Source organism: Aotus nancymaae, unplaced genomic scaffold (assembly GCF_030222135.1).
Source record: "Aotus nancymaae isolate 86718 unplaced genomic scaffold, 86718_ANA_hifiasm-v0.15.2.pri h1tg000003l, whole genome shotgun sequence".
NCBI lineage: Eukaryota > Metazoa > Chordata > Mammalia > Primates > Aotidae > Aotus > Aotus nancymaae.
The window spans coordinates 4,764,799-4,779,915 of NW_026988414.1; the positions used below are offsets into that span (position 1 = coordinate 4,764,799).

Here is a 15,117-nt window from a genome sequence, read left to right on the forward strand (position 1 = left end):
TCCAAACAGAGGTCTAGCCTTTGCCCTCAGCTTCTGGGACGTGATCTCTAAGACCTGGGAATGACCTGTGTTAGTGTCTGATTACTTAGGGGCTCTGAGCCACACTGGGTAGTAACAACTGATTTATAGTGAGGGCTTTGGGTCACACACTATCAGCTCTACTTCTGGAGGGGCTGAAGGCTCAGGTCTGCCATGAGGGTAGTCAACCACATCTATGGGATCAAGCCCTGCTAAAACTCTGGATACCACAACTCAGGTGAGCTTCTTTGATGAGCAACACTTCACTCCATGCTGATGTTGTCACACATCATTGCCAGGAGGAGGTAATGCTGTCTACAACTCTATTAGGAGAGGTCAACAAGAAGCTCTGCAATGGAACTCTCCTGAACTCTGTCCCATGTGTCTTTTCCCTTGGCTGATTTTAATGTGTATCCTTTTGTTGTAATAAACCATAAGTGAGCTTAAGTGCTCTTAGTGAATTCTGTGAGTCCTAGTAAACTATCAAACCTGAGAGTGGTCTTGGGAACTTCTGAACTCTGTAGTAGTTGGTGCCAGAAGTGAGGGTAATCTTGTGGACTGTTCTCTAACTTTACAGAGGCCAATTTTAAAGTACAAGAGAAAGATAAATTTAGATCTCATAGGGTCACTGACATTTTCACAGGGGAAGTATAGAAAATTCAGCATCAACAGCTTCTTTGTGGGTTTCTACTCATTGTTAAAATGGAGGGAAAAGCAAGTAGATTTCAGGTGGAATGTTATTGGTATAGGCTGCCTCAACGGCTTTGGGGGGAGCATTCTGAGATGACATCTGGACTTAGCAAGAAAAGAGCGCTATAATCAATTAATAATGTCTGACACAGGTCTATAGAGAGGTGGGACACACCCTCGCCTTACTTGTAACCCCTGAAATAGAGGTTGCTAGAGATAGTCCTAACCATAACTAGTCTCATCTAGTAGTCAAAGGCTTGGGAAAAGAGCTGATAGTCATTCATTCACATAAAAATATAAATTAAACATCATGAAAACACTATATTCTAGACAAAGGCATAGGCAATAATGCTCTTTTCATTTGTTTAGAACAAGAAGCGTATTGCTTATATTGCTTAAAAAGTTCAAGAAAAAAAGGAAGAACACATTTAATGATTTGATGGTAAAAAGAAATTTAGCTCCCTTTGAACTCATGAAATCCATAAAGACAGAGATCATGCTAATGGGGTTTGACTATCACCTTTACCATCTCCCCGTCCCCAACTTCATTCAAGTCACCATCATCTGTCACTTGGATGACCACAACCACCTCCTACTGAGTCTAGACACCAGCTACCACTGCTCCTCTCCAAGCAGCTCCTCACATCGCAGCCTGCAGCCCGGGTGATTACGCAAACTGGAAATATGACTGTGGGCCACAGTCCCACCTCTATTCCAGCACCCCCACTTCTTCCCACCAGAGGGCACATGCTTGGGACTTCCCGGTTTGGAAGGCCCTCCTTCCTCACCTTCCCCTTTAAAACCCTAGTACTCATCCTTCGTTTCCACCAAAGTCCCCCTCCTTCAATATACCTTCCCTGACTCACTGTCTGGGAAGATAGCCCTGTCATCAGTTCTTGGGGCACTCTGCAGAGTTGTGATTTGCATTTATCTGTGTGATTACTTGGTTTGCACCTGTTTTTCCTCAGGCAGAACTCTGCTCTCCAGCAAACTTCAAAAAGACAGCAACTACATTTATTTGTTCTCACCACTGCATCCCCAGAGCTAAGCACACCACCTGACACAGTATCGATTTTCATTACATATTCATAAACAAGAAATATGCAAATAGATGAATGCCAAATTTCTATTGCAAATGACCAAAGAGATATAAAAATAGGGGTAAGACCTATCCCAGCCCTGGAAACCAGAGGTTTATTAATCATGGAAAAAATGTCAAAGAAATTCTACCAGCTCTATCATGAAGGAAAGGCCAAAGTGAAGAGCAGGCCAGATAACCAGAAGCACCACTGGCTGGGGAAAGTCGGCTGAGCAGTAACCTAATTAAACCATGCAGGTTCACACCAACACCATGAGCTCATGCTGGCAGGGCCTGCCTGAGGAGAGCGTGTGTGGGAGGGCAGTAGGCAGGCAGGAGATCCTACTGGTCACATTCAGGCTGGCACAGAGTGGCAGTCTCAGTGCCCCCCACACTAGCTGGCTCACAGAGCTTGCTAACTAAAGCAGAGGGGGCCATGGTGGCTGGGGGCCTGATGAAGACCCCACACCTCTCCAGCATCAGCTGGAGAGCATCAGCTGCTATGAAAGGAGACAGTGCCCCAGCAAACTAGAGAATGAAAAAACTAACACTTCAGGAAAAAAATCTTTTTAACACAGTAGAGAAGCTGATTGTCAGGTAGCTATCACAGTTCATTTTCTTTCTATTATCCTCACAAACCTTTGATCTGTGAGATATTTACAGATATAATTACAGATATCTTACAGTTGTGAGATAATTACAACTATAGAAAATCTACATTTTCTTTTTTTGGGAGAAAATTTGGCTCAGGAATGACATACTCTCTATCAGAACCCATATAAATGTCAAAACTGCACAACCTAGAAGCCCTCTCCCTCAATTCATCCACATGGTACAGAGCTCTAGCTGCCACTAAAATCCACTCTTGCTATTTGTCACAGTGCAGAATTGTAGCTGGACAAAAGGCTAGACCCCATTTCCCTAGAGGTGGCCATGTGACTGAATTAACTCCACTGGAAGGTGGGCCAAACCCCACCTGGGTACATTTATGGACCCAGGCCCTTTAGGAGAGGGAAGGTCCCTCTTCCATGCACTTTTTCCTTCTCCACTGGCCAGAACCCCAATGACCAGAGAGACCCTGGAAGTTCATATTGAAGACAGTAGCTTTTTCTTGAGGCTGAATGTGTGGCACAGACCTATCACCCACTTAGAATTCCTGGCTGCATATGAAAGAGAAATAAACTTGTTTTTTATCACATTGTGACATTCTAAGCCAACTAATATACCCAATAAGGAAGAATCAAGAGAAAAATCACTGATTCTATGATAAGTTCATAATACAAAATGTAAAAAGTGACATGAAGTATCAGAGAAAATTTACCAATCAAGCCTTTTTTCAACAGATATACTATAAAAATACAAGGAAGTTTTAAAAAATTCCTAATTATGGTAATAATTTGGGAGTATACTGGATCTACGAAAATGGAACAATCTATAATCAGCTTTCAGATGAAAAGTGTAATTACTGAATTTCAAAATGTAGTGACCACAGTGAAGCAAAAACTAGATACTGAGAAGAAAATGCCCTAAAGAGTAAATTAGAATATCAGTTTGAGATAAATAGAGGAAAATGATTATGAAAGACATACAGAATATATGTGAGAAAGTATAAAGAATGGACTGGGGTGTCATGAAAGTAGTCTTTGGGAAGAGAACACAGGAATAAGCAAATCATCTCCTAGACTAACCACCCCCTCTAGCAAGGTTCTCTACTAATGAGTGAGACCAAAATTAAATGAGAACTATTAGTGAAGGTAGATCAGCCTACACGGTGTAGAAAGAAAGAAGACAGCAAGGCAGTCTGAAGCCAGCAAAGAGGAGGGAGTTGGTTAGGTCTCCTCTCACACTGGAATACATCCAGTCCTTTGTTATTCTTCTGGGAAAAGGGTTCAAAAAAGAGACCTTTGCATGTGTGCTCTGACCTTTGCAAATACAGCTTTGTCTACCCAGGAGTTTAGTAATTAGTAAGATGTTTTCTAATTTGATCAATCCAGATCTGCACTTTCTCATTTTGTCCCTCCTTCTCACTCCATCCTGGATGCCGACTACTATACTGGACAGCATCCAGGTTGGAGTGAGAGGCAGGGACAAAATAAGAAAGTGGATAAAGAGGAGTCTGGAACTCCTCCTAGAGGTAAACAGAACAGCAGAGATGTTTTAATAAATATGAATGGGTTACATTTCCCTACTAAAACAAAAAAGACTTGATTGGTAACATAAATGAAACATATCAAATACAATAAAGCAATCATGAAAAAGAAAGGCAACATAAAAAATATTCGAGGCAAAGAAAGTAAGGGAATAATAAAATCATACAGTAGAACTTAGGAAAAAAAGATATCAAATGAAAATGTACATATGCATATATACATATATAAATTCTTGGGTTAAATAGGGACAGTACATATCAAAACACATAATGTGACAGGTGCTATATTTACAGAAAAAGGCACATTTTCAATGCTTTTATTATAAAACAAAAAAGGATAAAAACAATAAACTAAGCATTAACCACTAGAAGATTAAAAAAAGAACAATGAAACAAACCCAAGGAAAGCAGGGGAAAAGAATCAGTAAAAGATCACAGTAGATATTATAAAATTAAAGATAGTATAAGTGATTAACATATTCAAGATATTCCAAGGAAAGTCTGATTTTAAAAAGCAAAGAAGAAAGACAAACATAGAGTGATAATAAAGAAAACAGAACCAGTAAGAAGAAAGAGATTTTTGAAAGATTAAGAGAATGCTATATGAAACTATGCCAATACCATCAAAAAGTTCAATGAAATGGAAAATTTCCTAGGAAAACATACACAATGAAAATTATTGTAAGAAAAGAAAGCAATCTGAGTAGACCAAAAACTAGTTGTAAAACTGAAGAACTTGTCAGAACACTGCCCCACAAGGGCAGCCCTGGCCCAGAAGGTCTTCTGAGGAAGTGAAGGGTCTGATCCTCCACACTGGAGCTACACGAGAGCCACACAAGAGCCACACAAGAGCCACATACTCACAGAAAAGCGGGGCAGTTTCCTTTGAGAAGAGGCACCAGATCTTTTGCATTTATTTGAAGGATATGTTTAGGAAAAGGGTATTAACATATATGTGTAGCATCATTAATGCTAAGAAAAGAGGACAGGACTTTTTTTACTTTATTTGGTCTTGCATCTCTGCTATGGTCATATACCAAGTAATCAGATTTTGAGGAAGACCGTGCCCAGGAGGGAGAAAAAGGGAAAAAAAAAAAATTGGCCGGGCACGGTGGCTCATGCCTGTAATCCCAGCACTTTGGGAGGCTGAGGCAGGCGGATCATGAGGTCAGGAGATCCAGACCATCCCAGCCAACATGGTGAAACCCCGTCTCTACCAAAAGTATAACAAAATTAGCTGGGCATGGTGGCGAGTGCCTGTAATCCCAGCTACTCGGGAGGCTAAGGCAGAAGAATCACTTGAACCAGGGACTTGGAGGTTGCAGTGAGCCAAGAATGTGCCACTGCACTCCAGCTTGGATGACAGAGCGAGACTCTATCTCAAAAACAAACAAACAAACAAACAAATTAAATGATCATTTGGCAAGGAACTGCCAGGTACTGTGAGTGACTCCTTGTGATTTCTTGCACTGTCCAATACTGTGGCCACTAGCCTTGTTTAAATTAAATTAAATTTTAATTTTTATTTTTTGAGACAAGGTCTTGCTCTGTCTCCCAAGCTGGACTGTAGTGGCACAATTATGGCTCACTGCAGCCTTGACTTCTTGGGCCCAAGCAATCTTCCTGTCTCAGCCTCCAAGTAGCTGGGACCACAGGCACATGCCACCATACCTGGTTACTTTTTTATTTTTTGTAAAGACAGGATCTCACTATGTTGCCCAGACCGGTTTCGACCTCTGAGTCTCAAGTGATCCTCCTGCTAATGTCTTCCAAAGTGCTGGGATTATAGGCATGAGCCACTGTGCCCAGCCTAGATTTAATTTTAATTAAAGTAAAAAACATTCAGTTCCTGAGTGCACTAGTGCACTAGTCACATTTCAAATGCTCAGTGGCTATGTGTGACTACTACACTGGACAGCATAGATATAAATATTTCCATAATTGCAGAAAGTTCTATTGGACAGGACTGTTACATGCTGGACATTCATGCAGCTCTGGGTGAACAGAATCAAATTGGTTTCCCATTCAGTTAGTTAAATAGTGAAAATTCATGTGATTTAACATCCTGAGTAGAAGCTCTGGTCTCATCTCAGCAAAACTAACTGTTTTATTTAACACTGAACAGTATTCAATATGTTAGACGTTTTACTTCAGGAAAAAAAAATAAGATCCAAGCAAGAATACTTGTTTGTAGAATTTAACAAATTAATTTTTAAAAAACAGAAAGCATAATATGTTATTCATTAACTACTTTAAATAAAAACATCATTAGTTTCAAATTGTAGGCAATTATTATTAAATGAGGATGTTTCTTAAATTAATACGAATATATAATTTTTCAAAAACAAAAAGCACTTCCTTGTCTATTTCACTGCTTTGTTTCATTGGGCTGGCGTCTGTTTCTATTCTAAATCAGTGCTAGGATTCTCTATGATCTCTGTTCAGCATGCACTGTGTATGTGGCATTCAGGTAAATAAATCACAGGAACAATAGTTTTACTTAGAAAAAAACTCAAAAAGGTTATGTAAAGTATATCTTTAAACATAATATGTAATATTTTCTCCTAGATCTCCTTTCTTTAAAAGGAGTTGTTGGTTGGGGAATTCATGTGGAGGTCAGAGTGGAAGCAGGTGTGAGAGGGTCCAGCAGAAGAAAACATGGCTGCCAAAGGGTTTGAGTCCATTGGCAAGTTTGGCCTGGCCTTAGCTGTTGCAGGAGGCGTGGTGAACTCAGCCTTATATAATGTGGATGCTGGGCACAGAGCTGTCATCTTTGACTGATTCCGTGGAGTACAGGACATTGTGGTAGGGGAAGGGATTCACTTTCTCATCCCATGGGTACAGAAATCAATTATCTTTGACTGCCATTCTCGGCCACGTAATGTGCCAGTCATCACTGGTAGCAAAGATTTACAGAAATGTCAACATCACACTGTGCATCCTCTTCTGGCCCGTTGCTAGCCAGCTGCCTCGCATCTTCACCAGCATTGGAGAGGACTATGATGAGCGTGTGCTGCCGTCCATCACAACCGAGATCCTCAAGTCAGTGGTGGCTTGCTTTGATGCTGGAGAACTAATCACCCAGAGAGAGCTGGTCGCCAGGCAGGTGAGCGACGACCTTACGGAACGAGCAGCCACCTTTGGGCTCATCCTGGACGATGTGTCCTTGGCACATCTGACCTTCGGGAAGGAGTTCACAGAAGCGGTGGAAGCCAAACAGGTGGCTCAGCAGGAAGCAGAGAGGGCCAGATCTGTGGTGGAAAAGGCTGAGCAGCAGAAAAAGGCAGCCATCATCTCTGCTGAGGGTGACTCCAAGGCAGCTGAGCTGATTGCCAACTCACTGGGCACCGCAGGGGATGGCCTGATCGAGCTGTGCAAGCTGGAAGCTGCGGAGGACATCGCATACCAGCTCTCACACTCTCAGAACATCACCTACCTGCCGGCGGAGCAGTCCGTGCTCCTCCAGCTGCCCCAGTGAGGGTCCACCCTACCTGCACCTCCATGGGCCGACTGGGCCACAGCCCCAATGATTCTTGACGCCGCCTTCCTTCTGTCCCCACCCCAGAAATCACTGTGAAATTTCATGATTGGCTTAAAGTGAAGGAAATAAAGGTAAAATCACTTCAAAAAAAAAAAAAGAAAAAAAAGGAGTGGTTATGAGTGTGGGTTTTGGTGCTCAACAGACCAGGTTCAAATCTCAGTTCCATATTTGTTAACTTTGTGACCTTGGAAAAATTTTTCCTCTCTAAATTTTAGTTTCCTTATGTCTGAAATGGGGACAATGACTGTACATACTTCTAGGCTTGTGGTGAGGATTTAATAATGTAAAATGTATGATGAACCAGGCGTGGTGGCTTACACATGTAATCCCATCACTTTGGGAGGCCGAGGCAGGTGGATCACCTGAGGTCAGGAGGTTGAGACCAGCCTGACCAACATGCAAAAACCCCATCTCTACTAAAAATACAAAATTAGCTGGGCATGGTGGCACATGCCTGTAATCCCAGCTACTCGGGAGGCTGAGGCAGGAGAATTGCTTGAACCCAGGAGGCGGAGGTTGTGGTGAGCCAATCCAGCCTGGGCAACAAGAGCAAAACTCCGTCTCAAAAAAAAAAAGCATAATGAGTCTAGAATAGTGCCTGGACATAATAAGCGCTCAATAAATGTTATGATGCTATAATACATATTATAGTAATATGATAGAGGTTAATATAAAATGCTCTGATTAGCATGATTAAGCCACTTTAATGCTACATTTAAACTCTCAGAAGTTCTGTTTAAACATCTGTCCACCCAGCAAACATTACTGAGAAATGATTTTTTCAGGGCCTGTACTAACTGCCGGACTTAAAAAGACAAATCCAACATGATCCCTCCCCTAGAGGACTGCAAATCCTAGAGGGAGAGAGAGAGACACATACATATTATCAGATAAATCACGATACAACCTGGTTAAATGCCATAACAACAGACAAAAGAACAGGATGCTGTTGGGGACAGACTCTGGAGGGACCAACTCTGCCTGGGGGAACTGGGGAAGGTTGCACTGTACAATGCAATTTATTCTGGAAGATGTACAGGACCTTTGAGAAATGATTTCCAACGTAAGCAGGTTTATTTAAACTGCAAATACTGGACCCTGCACATGCAAATTACCGACAGACACAGACACAGACACACTTCTGACTTAGAAAGCACTACTGTTCAGAAGGGAAGAAAGAAAAGTTTAAATGTCTGCATCAAAAAGAGTGGGTGAGAAAAGGTACAAACATAGGTAGAATGAGCCATCCCCTCACTGCTCAGTGCTGCCCTGGGGCCTGTCTCCTGGTCTCTTTTAGTCTACTTTTGTGCCTGCAGGGAAAGACAGGGGAGAGGGAGCCAGCGTGGGGACCACGGTAGGGGGAAGGAGTGGGGTTTTTTCTCCTTCTCCCACTCCTCACCTCAATCTTATTCTGCCTGTGCTGGGGGACAGGGAGAAGATTTGAGCAGCTGGGCAGCTGGGGCACTGAGAGCACCATGCTGCATGTAGAAACACCCAGGTTGGTTAGCAGATTCCCCAGCCAGGAGGACAAATGTTGGCTGGAGGAGAGCCACCAAGGCCCTGGATCTGGACTCTGACTTTACTTATCATCCTTGTCCCTGGCCCGTGTCTTCAGCAAACTCAACACCCATCACTATGATTGATCTGACAGCCTGAGCTCATGTTATTCTGCCTTTTCAAATCTAATACTCCCAACTCCATGGCTCTGCCATCCATTCCTAACTCCAACAGCATCCTCTCCTTTCCACCGGCACAGCTGTGGCACCATGGGACCTCATAACCCACTCAGGCTCTTTTTGGCACGTGTTCTATCCAGGGCTCTGTGGTTAATGAGGCTGTACTTACCAACCCATAGATCTTGCATGCTGCTCACTCCTTCTCATGCCACCAAGTCAAGTCACTTGCTCACCCCTACCAACTGAACTCTCACTCTTTTTCTGTGTTCAAACAAGAGTTTCCATCTGAGCAGGCCTACAACATGCTCATGCTACTTGACTATGGCTAGATCCTCACCACCATCCAATCCTTTGATCCACCATTTTTTTACTTCCCATCACATCCTCCACCTTGTCTATTACAGGTTACTACCGCAGAAACACTCTCTCTCCTAACAGATGACCTTTCTGCTATTATACTGAGAAACGTGAGGCAATTCAGGATGAACAGTCATGTAGCTCTCCAGCTCAAAATATATCTGTCTTGGCTTCCTAATTAAAATCATATTTGAACAGCAGTCCCTGATACCCCTTTTCCCAGTAAAAGACTTGTAAAAATTCACCACAAATGATGACAATTTCATGAGTATTAAGAAGGACTGATTGGCAATCTTATGGTCAAAATAGCTTGACATTTTCTATTTACTATATGGCTAGTGGAGAAGAACTGAGAAACCTATTTGGTGACTGGTTTTGTTGCCTGGAACAGAACAAATGTGTGATAATTACAGAAGGTTGGAAGGCACTTTAACCTTCCCCATACCATTTCATTTTGGCTTAGAGACACTGGGTCTTTCAGAAGAGTAAGAATAAAACTAGGAATCATCTTTTTACTTCATGGACACTGCATTTTGGAGATAGCGTCACTCGTACAAGCACTTCTTTTTCATGACAAGAAAACACTGGGCAAGAAGTAGGGAGGCAGGGCGATTCCATCTTAGACAATGCAGTCTTCATAAACCAAGTGCCCTAGGTAGGGAGTGAGACATGGAGAGTCCTGGGTGCAGAGCATCTTGGGGAGTTCAGTTTCCCCAACATGCCAAGGGGCTGGGGAAGATTTAACCTCTTCACAATGCACATCCTGTTTTTTGATCTAAACAGCTGGCATATTCTCAAGCTTATGTAAAGAGCTAAGCAAACATTACCTCAATACCCCTCTTTCAACCAGACTGCTACTGGTAGTTCCTAAGCCCCTGTCATGAACAAATTCTAGAGCCACTGGTTCAGAGCAGCAAAAAGCCAAGCACAGGAGAACGTCCTATCTCACTGCAACAGAGCTTTATAAGATAAACACCAACTAGACCTTGCAAATTTATCAAGGAGCTTTGTGTAATCTCCAGCCATCCAGCTGTTTAGCTCAGAGAAGCTACAGTCCCAAATGAACAATGATAGCTGAGGGCCAGTTATACATTCTGAGTGTTAAAAAACAGAAAGTCTGAATGGCTCTTTGTTTCTGTTTGAAGTAAACAAAACAAAACAAAACAAAAAAACATGGGGGCTATGAAAAAAATGGTACACATAATCCTGAAAACTAAAAGAGGGAAGCATACCTCTAACCATCTTTACTACGAAACCAAAATAAAATTTTAGAATAGCCATTGCTGTCCTCAGGGAGACAGAAGACATGAGCTCTTTGCAATAGTGTATAAACCTTGTGCAAGTGGGTGAGATAAAAGAGGACCAAAAAATGCAAATGTAGGATTAAAATGTTCACTGGAGGAGGAAAAAAAATGTTAACTTTAGAAAACTAAAACAGTACTATCTCCATCATTTTAGATGCTGAATATAGAATGGAAAGAAACATAACAAAATGAAAACAAAGAGAAAGAAAAGACAGTCACAGATGACAGAGAAAATGGTCTTTACTGTTTTAGGGGAAAAATAAGCAATAATCAAAGATATAACAGAAGAAAATATTCATCCTTGACTAAAGGACTGGGTCTAAGAATCCCAGAGGCACAATGTTTTAGGCAAAAATTAATGAAAATAGAAAGGTGTAGAGAAATTATGGGAAACATTTAAAAAAAGAAAAAATGAAATGAACAAAACAAAACACTAAGAAAAAACCCAGCCGGAAAAGGTCACCAAGAAAGAAACTGAATTGGAACTGCCTCAGATTTCTCTTCAGAACACTGAAGGGCAGAAGGTAACTGTACTGGTTGAATAATGTCCCCCATAAATTCAGGAACCTGGAACCTCAGAAAATGATCTTATTTGCAAATGGGGTCCTTGTAGATGTAATTTGTTGATATGAGGTCCTATTGGATTCAGGTAGGACTTAAATCCTAAGACTGGCGTCTTTATAAGAGAAAAAGAGAGGGTGATTCAGATACGGAGGCACAGAGAAAAGGCCGTATGATAACAGAGGCAGAGACTGGAGTGATGCAGCTACAAGCCAAAGGGGTTAAGGATTGCTGCAACCCCAGAAACTAGAAGAGGCAAGGAAGGATTCTTCCCCAGGGCCCTCAGAGGGAGGATGGCCCTACTACATCTTGATTTTGAACTTCTAGCCTCCAGAACTGTAAGAGAATAGATTTCTGTTGTTTTAAATGACCCAGTTACCCAGTTTGTGATAAACTCTTACAGCAGGCCTAGGAAACTAACACAGTAACAGATCAAAATTTGTGAAGTTTAAAGGAAAAAGGTGATGACTCAGACACTTAAAAGCAGGTCAAGTTGTTCTGTGAAAGCTATGAATCAGAGACATGCTCAGATATATAACGCTTAAGAAAAGACACCCTCATGTACAGCCTAAAAAACTTACCTGAAACTCCAGGATAAGAACATGTGCAACCATTGCTATTTATGATTGCATTGGAGGTCACAGCCAATGCAATTACACATGATGAAGAAAAAGAGATTTGGATATGAGGAGACAAAGTCAATGAAAGACAACTTAATGCCTTCAAAAGACTATACTTTGTTTTTAAGAAGCCCAATAAAATACAAAAACCCATTTTGTATACAAATTTAATTACTAAATGAATGTGTACTAAAAACTTTTTTTTTTTTGAGACAGAGTCTCTCTCTTGTTGTCCAGGCTGGAATGCAATGGCGTGATCTCAGCTCACTGCGACCTCCGCCTACCGGGTTTGAGCGATTCTCTTGCCTCAGCCTCCTGAGTAGCTGGGACCACAGGTGCCTGCCACCACACCTGGCTAGTTTTTATATTTTTAGTAGAGACGGGGTTTTACCATATTGGCCAGGCTGGTCTCAAACTCCTGATCTTGTGATCTGCCCACCTCAGACTCCCAAAGTGCTGGGATTACAGGTGTGACCCACCAAGCCTGGCCTATGTGTACTAAATCTTAATAGTGATTATTTGTAGGATTATATGTGAATTTAATTTTTCTCTGTGTGTTTTTCAGTATATTTCAAATTTTCTATAATGAGTATTCCTTTCATAATGAGAAAAATATATTAAAAAGTATATCAGCATCACATGCACATACACACACAAATACTATGAAGTAATATTTAAAAATTTAAAAAAGAATTTGTAAGATAGATTTTTGGCAAAACTCATCTTCTAGCTGATTTGCGGATATCTGGCAATGAGCTAAGTACTGCTGGGGATATAACAAGAAAAGTACCATAATCTCTGCCTACTAGGAAAATTAAGAAATGCCCACAAATAATGACAATGTAAAATATGACAGGTACCATAGAGAAATGCAAACAATTTTAGGGTTCTAGAGAGTGAAAGATAACTTTCCCATAGGGGAATCAGGTAAGGGTGCATGGAAAAAAAGGAGACTCAGCAGAGGCATATTTCAAGAGAATATTCTAGAATGATGAAAAGGTATAAGGAAGTCTCAGGCCTGGGCAATGGTGGGTAAAGGCCTGTTTGCTGGATCATGGGCCACATGAGCTAAGGCTCAGAGATAGGTTGGAACAAGACTGCAGAAAGCCTAGAATGTCAAGCTAAAGACTACCTACTTTATTTCATAAGCAAAAAAGAGATGCTGAAGGTTTGATTTGTTTGTTTGAATGCATAAAGATGATGTTGCTAGAGCTGTACATTAGGGAAAGTACTCCTTATAGGGTTAAGGAAATCAAAGCTCCCAGGATTAGGTTAATTACATATGAGGACACGGACAAACTAGATGTAATCTTATCAAGAACCTGTTAAATGGAATTTTTTAGAAGTCAGGGAGAGCAAGATAAAGAGCCAACAGCTCAGTGAAAGAGGAAATGATATCAATGTCACACAAAAGAAGGACTACATAGAAGCAAACATCTCTGTTCTTTTCTTATTTGTATTTCTTCAAGAGTCTAAGTAAGAAACACAGCTGGGCACGGTGGTTCATGTCTGTAATCCCAGCACTCTGGGAGGCCGAGGCAGGGGGATCACCTCAGGTCAGGAGTTTGATACCAGCCTGACTAACATGCAGAAACCCCATCTCTATTAAAAATACAAAAAAAATTAGCTGGGCGTGGTGGCTCATGCCTGTAATCCCAGCTACTCAGGAGGCTGGGGCAGGAGAATCACTTGAACCTGGGAGGCGGCGGTTGTGGTGAGCCGAGATTGCACCATTGCACTCCAGCCTGGGCAACAAGAGCAAAACTCCATCTCAAAAAAAAAAAGAAAAGAAAAGAAAGAAAGAAGAAACACAGAAGGAATTAAAAGTCACTTTCAAAATGTAAGCTTGTAAAAAGTGTACACTACTCAGCTTCCTCCAGATATGGCAAATCAGAATACGGATTTTAAACAAACTGCTCAAGAGATTTTTATGCATAATCAAGTTTGAGAGGCACTGGAGCAGCCTATAACAACAGCAAGACCACGGATCTTTCAAATAAATACAACCTACTGTGGCTGGGGGTTGGGGGACAGAGACCCTACAACTTATCAGTTTGTGACCTTGGACAAGTTAATTCACCTCTCTGAATCACAATTAACTCATCTTTAAGATGGGGATGATAACAGTACTCCCATCTCATTAGGTCATTGTGAAACATAGTTTACACATACAAAGCACTCAAAAGGCTGTCTGACACTGGCTGTACACAGTGACATGAATAAAAAGCAACTGGCCATGAAATCCATTGAGAATATGTAATAGAACCAACAGGATTTGATCAGAGACTGGGACATGGCTATGTGTGATTTCCTGGTTTCTGGAATTATCAGCTGAAAGGAAAATGTTGTTATAGCCTAGTGCGTTATAAGGAAAGCGCCACACTCTGAGTTCCAATTGAGAGTCCTTTATTGCTGGTGACTGAGAGTCAGCTTGCACTCAAAATCTCTTGGCCCCAAAGAAGGGGCTTGATTCCTTTTTATACCTTGCTTAAGATAGGGGAGGGGAACTCTAGCTGAAGCGGAATTTACAGAAGCAGAACAAGCAAGTTAGATAAGGAGGCTGGTAACTAGGAGGCAGGAGGTTCCCATGATTGTTGATTACTAAGGAGAGTATACGCAAGTGGTTCCCATGATTGCTGGTTACCAAGGGAGGTATTTGGTACTTGCTATACAATCAATCAAGGGGGTATTCACAATAGCAAGTGGGCTTACCAAGCAGGATATGGTTACAATGGTTATATGCCTCTATAGTTCTAAGCACAGCATGACCCAGCACAGTAGCATGACCCAGGTATGCACTTAAGGGAGAAATGGCTTGAGGAGTGAGGCAGACGTTAAGATGGAGTCTGTCTGGCTCTCAGCAAGATGGAGTCTGTCAGGCTAACACAGGTTAGGTTAGCACAATGGTGCCATTCACTCAGTGGTTTGGCATAAGAGGGAGAGGGTGAGTTCAGTTTGGGGCATGTTGCAGTTCAGTTGCCTATGGGTCATCCCAGGAGAGATCGCCAGTGGGTTTTTGAGCAAATGGGCCCATGCATAGAAATCTGTGGCTAGAAATCTGGACTCAATATATGGATCTGGTAGTCACCAGTTTTAAGACAGAGACTGAAGCCAGGATGGTAG

General features: G+C 41.7%; 1 protein-coding gene and 1 pseudogene across 8 annotated transcripts in view; one reads left to right on the plus strand and one right to left on the minus strand.

Moving 5' to 3' along the window:
• The window catches only part of GARNL3 (GTPase activating Rap/RanGAP domain like 3), a 183,713-nt gene that overhangs the window by 107,162 nt on the left and 61,434 nt on the right, over positions 1–15,117 (minus strand). The window lies entirely within an intron of this gene.
• LOC105721186 (prohibitin 1-like) lies at positions 6,538–7,413 on the plus strand (annotated as a pseudogene).